An 8,476-nucleotide genomic window follows, 5' to 3' on the forward strand; every position below is an offset into this window, starting at 1 on the left:
GGGGGAGGGAGCTGCGAACAAAGGGGCCCGCGCTGGATCAGGCAGGGCCGCTGAGTGACGATCCACAGGCCCGCGGGGTGGGGCGGGCTGCGGGGAGGGCGGGGGAGGGGCGGGGCACAGGGCCGTCCAGAGAGACGAACTCACAGAGGAGGGAGACCCAGACAGAAGGTCAGAGATAGAGAGAGAGACAGAGAGAGAGACAAACTCACAGAGAAAAGACTCAGACAGAGGTTCAGAGATAGATAGATAGACAGAGAGAGAGATAGAGAGACAGAGACAAATTCACAGAGAAGAGAGGCCCAGGCCCAGAGAGAAGTTCAGAGATACAGAGAGAGACAGAGAGATGAACTCACAGAGAAGGGAGACCCAGACAGAGGTTCAGAGATGGAGAGAGACAGAGACGCAGAGAGACAAAGAGAGAGAAACTCACAGAGAAGGGAGGCCCAGGCCCAGAGAGAAGTTCAGAGATAAAGAGAGAGACAGAGAGATGATGTCACAGAGAAGAAAGACCCAGACAGAGGTTCAGAGATAGGCAGAGAGACAGACAGACAGACACACACACAGAAAAGAGACACGGAGGTAGAAAGATGGAGAGAGAAACACAGAGATAGAAGGATACTGAGCACGGAGAGAGAGAGATACCAGGAGATAGAAGGTAGAGACAAGAGAGACTCAGAGAGCAAGAGACAGAGAGAACCAAAGAGACAAACACAGAGAGAGAAAATAAAGACCCAGAACTGATAGAGACAGAGACAGAGACATTGTGTGAGGGAGAAACAGAGAGAAGAAAAGAGGAGAGATGGATGAGACCGGGAACCAGGCGATGTGATTTGTGGTCGACGTGGACAGAAAAGCAAATCCATGTCAATTCAGTTGGGTGGCAGGGATCTGAGGTTATCATGCTGTGGGTCCTTCACTGTCCCAGCCCAATTGGTCCTGGGTTGGGGGACATCTGTGCCTTAGGCCCCAGCGTTGGGGACTTTGACCACAATTTGTAATGGGATTAGTTTCCTTTCCAGATAAAGTGGCTTTTATAAGTGTTTTTTAATGACCTCCCAACCCCAGCACACCCCATCTTCGATCTTTAAATTTCATCCTGCCAGCTGTGGCGTGGGCACCTGAGCGTGCACTGCCCCAGGCTGTCTCAGAGAATACGTGTCCAGCTGCAGGGACACAGTTGCATGCACACACGTGTGTGCACAGGGTCATACAACCTCCCCAAGATACAAGCCTCCTCACCACATAAGTGTACACACCTCCTTACGAAAGTCCACCAGACACACGCACATGCTTCACTCACTGCAGCACACACGTGTGAACACACACGCATTCAACATTTGTTGTGCATCTACCACTGGTAGAGCGCAGTTAGAGAGACAAGAAGGGGACTCGCATAGTCTCCCTCTAGAGGCGGGGGTGCCAGGGCACTGGGCACTGGGACTGTCCCTCTGTCTTTGTGAGTGTTCAAAGTCAGGGTCTGTGGCAGGGTAGAGAGGTCTGGCCCCCCTCTGTGGTCAGGGCCGAGAGCACCCAAATTAGTGTAGGTGAGCTTGGGGCAAGTGTGGGGCCTCCCAGGGTATATAGTCTGTCTTTTCTTCACCCCAAAGACCCCTATTGATATGAGAATCAGAGGGCCCGGGTCCTGTCCCTCCATCAAGTCTCAGAACTGCTCCCTTCATGTCTGTTCCTTCAGGGAGTCAGGCATAGGAGCCTGCCTGCCTCCTACTCCTAAGTTGGGGACCCCCCCACCCCAAAGGGGATCCTGTAAGAAGTGGGGAGAGACTTTGAGTTCCTTTTGTATTTGCCCCAGCATCCTGAGAGGATGTGCGTTTCCTTCAAGCTGGCTGAGGGCGATGACAATACCCAATTACTGCTCCCACGGCCAGCTGGTCTTTCTGTTCATTTCATTTCAAACATCCTAATGATTGGAATAACAGCTAATGTTTATGAAGCGCATACCACACACAGGGTCTGTGCTAAGCATTCTGCAGCTACTGTCTCATGGAAGGTTCAAAACAGCCCTGTAACAAGGGAGGAATTACTGTTAATCCCATTGTACAGATGAAGAAACTGAGGCTGGGGGCGATGAAGGCATTTGCCCAAAATCCTATGGCAAGAGTTCACACTCAGGCAGGCTGACTTCAGAAGTCACGCTTGTACGTAACATCCACACTTGTGGCGAATAGTTCTGATCTACCTCTGCAGCCTCCAGAAATGGATGAGATGTGGTGTGTGTGTGTGTGTGTGTGTGTGTGCATGTGCATGCATGGATGTTGTGGGTGGTGTAGATTCCAGGGGTCAGCCAGGAGCTGCCCTGGATTCAAACAGCAGAGGCCCAGGCCGGGAAGAACTTTCCAGGAGAGCAGCCATTTCCTCTGACTGCAAGAGAGGCCTTGCCTGAGCCCCCCAGCTCATTTAAGCTCTGCTTTGGTCCTGCTGCAGGACTGCCGAGCGGCCGGCTCTGCGCCCAGCCTGCCTGCAGTGTAACAGGATAGTTTATATTATACCGCGGAGCAGAAATAAAACTACTGAGTCAAACATTGCAAACAGATGCCCCCGGCCAGAGCCTGGGGTCCCAGGCCAGATGCTCTTGCGAGCACCCTGGGAGGCTGGAAGCTGGGAGTCTCGTCCCTCCGGACCCTGCAGGTTGGAGAGGGGATGGGGGTTGCTGCTGGAGTTGGAGGTTTGGGGGCCGCAAAGAGGCTTTTGGAAATGGAGGGAGGAAGAAATAAAGGAAAGAAAGGGATCTATTTTTTCTTTCCCTTACTCTCCCCATGCATTCAGCACCTTCCAATCTTGCTACCTGCCAGTTTCTCGATTTTAATGGCCCTTCCTTCCATGAAGAGGTGGAGCCCAGGAAGTGGCGGTTTTAGCCTCCCTGAAATCTCCATTAATTCTCCTAAAATACCCCAAATAAACACGCTCTACGTCCCGCAAACTCCCTCCTAATGAGATTCTGCCTCTAAGCTCACAAGCGAGTTCTGGAACTTCCAGCCTCACACGGCCTCCTAACTCACCTCCTCGTCCACCGCTTCACCTTCTGGACTGCAGCCAGCATGACCTTCTCTCAGCCCCGTACTGAGCAAGTCGTGTTCTTGCTCCCTCCCCTTTAGGGCTCCCCATTATCCGGGGTAGAGCTTCTCAGAGAGTGGTCCAAGGAGTGTGTGCAACAGAGTCCCCTGGGATGGTCGTGAAAATGCAAATTCCAGGGCCACACCCCTGAGCTACTGAATCCACCTCTTCGGGGCCTAGGAATCTGCATTGTAAACAATCTGAGAACCTTTCTGGAAGGAGGCAAGGTGTAATTCTTTTTTTACAGGAGCACATTGTAAAGTCATCGGGGTGATGGCAAGCTGAAAGCCCGTGCATCCCTCTTCATTCAGTTATTTGACAGATGTTCAGAGCACCTACTGTGTGCTGGGCACCTGCCAGGGACTGGGTGCTGGGGATACAGCAGGCACGGGGTACTTAAGATCCTGGCAGTCTTGTATTTCCAGCGACTTCAGAGGAGGAAGAGCTTGATGGTGGCTGGATGGTTCCGGGAGACATCATGGGGAGGTACCTCAGGGCTAGCCTTGATGGAACAGCAGATTATCCACAAGGATTCAGGGTCGGTGCTCCAGGTGGAAGGCCGGTGTCAGCAAAGGCTCTGAGGTGGGGGACTGCAAAACAGGATTGCAGGCCCTGACAGCGCAGCAGCATCAAGACTTTGGAAGCAGGCGAGAACGATGGGGAAATGGGGAATCTATTCTTCTGCTCTCTTATTCTGCTTATCTTTGCTGGAAATTCAGAGTGTAGAGCCCTTATCTCCTTCTTCCTGGAAGCTCCCTGAGGTGCCTGCAGCTCTCTGGAAATGTTTGTTGAGTGAATGAAAGAAGGGTGGTAGGAGAGAAGGGGGAGATAAAGACACGCGGAAAGGAAAGGGCAAAAAGAATGAGTGAGGAGATCGGAGAAGGAGGGAAGAGACAGACGAGCCCACTGTCTAGTTCTTCAACTCCAGAAGCTATTTGGAGCAGGAGTAAAACAATGTGTGTGTGTGCGTGTACGTGTGTGTAGAAGGGACAATGCCTTAGAGAATATTTAGGGTCTGCTCTTAAAAACCAAGGCATCCTGGGCTCACAGAAGTGGCTCCTGCCCTACCTTCCATTCTCTCCTGGGGGAGGAGGGAGGTGAAGGAGGTAGGGAGGCTGCTATAAAAAGTGGTGGTGGTGGGATGTGGGGAGTGGACCTGACAGGAGGTTGGTATCAGTGTGGGCAGTTACAGAGGCTGCGTGGTGTGTGTGTGTGTGTGTGTGTGTGTCTGTGTGTGCGTGTGCATGTGTGTGTCTGTTACGGGCAAAGACTTTCAAAGCAATCAAAATAACTCTGATTAGCACTCTCTCCCACCCTCTCCCTCTCAGACCCACTTCCTCCCAGCCAAGGCCCAGAGCAGACATGCCTGATTATAACCCTGAGAGGCAGGGGAAGCTCGAGCAATTATTTTTACACTAAAAAAGAAAAAGAAAGAAAATGTCCTCAAAGATGGGGCGTGCTGAAGGCCCCTGAAGAACACTGGGAGACGTGGTGGGGGCCCTCAGCACCCCATCTCTGTGCTCTCCCTCTCTCCCAGCCCCCATATGGTCTGGCCTCTATCTTCTGCCCGCCCGTGACAGACAGGCCAGGCCAGGCACCCCTGAGACTACCCCCTCCCCAGCTGGGGGCCTGTCCCCTCTGAAACTGATCCCGGGCCTTTGGATCTAATTTGTTTCTCTGTCTGCCGGGTTTGGGGGGGGTCTTGCCTGGAGACGTGGTGGTCACAGGTGACATCAATCATGTCTGCATCTTCCGAGGGATGGGGATAGGATATCAGAGAGGTGACCAAGCATTTGCCACATGATTCAAATCATCTCAGCATTGATTAATTGGGTTCATCCTGAGTTTCTGAATCATAACAACTGTTTTTCTCCTTCACCTCACGTCAACAGGCCCTTAAAGGGGAAGGATCCGTTTACCCAGCGCATGTGGTGAATTAAGCTGATCAGCTCCGATTAGATGTTAAATGCTGGATGCATTTGAGACAAACTCGATTTGCTCAAGATACTTTTCAAAGGTTTTGTGATGATTACACATCTCTCTCCCCGCCTCGCCCCTTCCTCCCCGGCTTTTTCCTGGGACGTGTTTTGGCTTCAGCCTCTGACAGATGGGATGAGGGGGCGTGTGGGCTGATGGAGAGGGTCCTCTGGAGGGGGGACTGAGTGGGGGGAGAGCCCCCACAGGCTGTTTAAAAGAGATACAGTTTCTGAAAAGTTTAATAAGGCAGAAAACAGTCCCGGATGCCAAATTTGCCTTCCCAAAGCCAAATATCCAGAATGCCTCCTGCCCCAAAATGGAGGAGACAACAGCATTTCACGAGCCAAAAAAAAGCAGTTTTCTACAGAAGAGAAGTTCTGTTTCTGTGCTGGTATGAGTTCTGGAAGCTAAATGACTGAATATGCTTGGCTTGGAGACACAACCCAACTCTGATGCAGATCAGTGAGAGGGTCAGAAAAAAAAAAAATCAAAGTTCAGGCTAGTTTCCTATTCTGTCTGGTTTACATGTGAAAAGAGATGTTCAGGGGGGCTCCTGTCACAGTGGCTGTGTGACCTTGGACAAGTCCTGTATTTATCTGAATCTCAGTTTCCTGGTCTATAATACAGTAATAGGGTACATAAGATTCACTGGCCTATTGAGAAGTATAAACTAAAAGAATAAGGTTAGGGGAAGGGATCAGCAAATGCCGGGTTCTTGGTCGACCCTGGGTGTATGAATGTGTGTGTCGGGGGGATGGTGCTGCAGGGAGGCCCTTGTCCTCCGCGTGTGTGGATTCATTCAGTTCATAAAGTTTCAAAATGTAGATGAGCTCCAAGGTTTCGCCAAAGGGACATTTTTGGCTGTGATAACTGGTGGAAAACATGACACTGTGGAGCCAATCTGCGAGGGTGGGCTTGGCAGCCCCCAGCAATGGGATAGTGAATTGGAAATTGATTAGCAGGTCTGGAAGGTTCTCAGGGAGAGTGGAGGCTCTTCACCCCCGTGTAGCCAACCTCCCAGGAATTCCCATCAGCAGCACTGTCTCTCCCAACAGCACATTCAGATACTTGAAACGACCTTGGTCCTTTGTGAGCCCAGACTCGTTCTTAGTGACGGAGAGAAGGTGAGCCAGGCCTTGGGCAGGTTCACCGAAGCCTTGTGAGCCCCGGGCGGGCTCTATGTTGGGGTGAATCTCACTAACATGTGTCGCATTTCTGTGGAGGCTGCTTTGGCCTCTGCTCAATCGTTCTGTGGAATGACTGGGCTTTCCTGGTGCCCTGGGAGACAGAGAAGGGGACAGACAGGTGACATGGGGACGAAGAGAGGTGGAGGGGAAGTGGGAGGAGCCCAAAGGGAGACAGGGTAGAGAGAGAGAGAGAAAAGCACCAGAGATTAGTCCAGAGAAGAGAGAAGAAAGCAGAAAGAGACAGAGAGAATTATCCACCCACGCACAAATACAGAGGAAGGGAGCCAGGAGACGGTCAGAAACGTGAGACGTCATCTACAGAGAGAAGCAGAAACACAAGGACACGGTCACACCCAGAGAAAGACCACAGAGCGAGGAAGAGAGAACAAATGAGTGGGCACGTAGGATCCTTGGAACGGAGTGTCCTGGGCAGGGGTGCTGGATTTGGGACGCTAACACTCGTTTACCCCCCAGAAGATGGAATTCCCTATCCGCATCACCAGGAATTCAGAGTCCCCTGCCAGCCTGGTGCCCTCGAGGACACTGCTGGGATATCACAAACGAGACATCAGGGCCTCGAGGCAGGATTACATGGTGGGGGGGAGGATGAACGGCAGGAGGATCAAAGGGAGCCAACGCCCTGGTTTCACTGGCCTGACTCCCAGTGGGGACCGCAGGCCTGAATTCCTGGCCAAACCCCCAGGAAGCATTCTGATGGGCAGATAGAGACGCTCCAACCACAGGCTCCCCCTCCCTCCTCTCCCTCTTCCTTCTGTGTGTTCCTTGATATCAGAATTGAGAGGTGGCAAATGCAGGCACGCTCCTCCCAGGGCCCTGAGTTTTTGAGTCCCACTTCCCGTGTATGGAAGACCCCAATGGAATGGTGTTAAGTGCTCAGGAGGCAGAAGAACGTGCTGGTTTGGAGTGCCTAACCCTTGGGATTAAATCAAGCTGTATTCCCTCAAATTTAGTCTTCTCCTATGTAGAATGGGGATGTAGAAATACCTCTGGCTGCATTGCTGTGGGCATAATGTAATCACCAGTGCTAAGCTGAGGCTGGGCCTGGTGCATAGAAAGCACGGGACACATGGCGGCTCGAGAGTGCCTACGAGACAGAAGCCAGATCGCTATCCTCGACAGGGGGTAATATATGGCATCTCGCTCCAGCCTAGAATTGAATTCAACCTCAGCTGGAGAATGAGAACATTGTGATTAGAAGCAAGAAGAGAGAAGGGACAAAACAACCTGTCTTCAAGTGCATGATGACAGAGCACAGACTCTCCTGGCAGCCCCGGGGGCTGGGGAAGGACAGGGCAGATCATATTAATAACAATAAATTATATCTGCGCCGTGATTTATGGCTCCCAATGCACTTCCCATTATATTATCTTACAGTATCAGAGGAAGGACGCGCTCTTCTGACTATTGTTACAGCAGTTTTAATGTAATCGCTGCTGTACGTGGTGATGGTGTTATCAGGGTTATTATGGAGGTTCTCTCTCCTAGTCTTTAAATTGGGGAAACTGAGGCTCAGAGAGAGCAAGTGACTTGCCCGAGGAAGCCAGGATTTAAATCCAGGTCTTGTCATCCTGGGTCTTTTCCAGCTGCTCCGTAGTCTCATCTCTGAGTGAGGCAGCCTCCTTTCCACCTGCCATTTTGTCACCTCCATGCACTGGGGAGTCTTGGTTCCTTCTTTCCCCTAGTAGACTACTCCACTCTTCTCTTCTTGGCAGCCAAGGATGAAGGGGCTCAAGGATCCCTCTTGTCTGACCGAGGCACCCCAATCTGCCTAACCAACCAGCACTCCATCCCCAGCCCCTACTCCCACCCGCAGGAGCTCCAAGTGAGAAAAGAATTCCCACCGGCGGCTGCCCACTGCAGGGTGGGCAGGGGTGACTCGGGTGTGGACTTGTCTGGCCTCATCTCTGTCTTTGAACCCAGCAGCAGACTGGCTGGCATGTTCACCTCCTGTCTCCCCTTCACCTCCTTTTCTTTTCCTTCAGGAAACCCACGGCCCGCTCAGGACTGAGTTGATTTGGGGACCAGGCTCATTTAGCATTTGCAGAGTGAGCTATTTCAAGAATGCACAAATTCAGTCCTGGAAATGGCCTAGAAGGAGACTGGCTCGGCTTCTAAGCAAGAGAACAAATGGGCCCCCCTCCCCCCTGCACCCCATCCTGTGATTTCCTTTGTCTCAATCCAAAATCCCCCTTTACATGATCCCAGAGGCTTCCTAATAA

This window comes from Diceros bicornis, chromosome 35 (assembly GCF_020826845.1).
Source record: "Diceros bicornis minor isolate mBicDic1 chromosome 35, mDicBic1.mat.cur, whole genome shotgun sequence".
Taxonomy (NCBI): domain Eukaryota; kingdom Metazoa; phylum Chordata; class Mammalia; order Perissodactyla; family Rhinocerotidae; genus Diceros; species Diceros bicornis.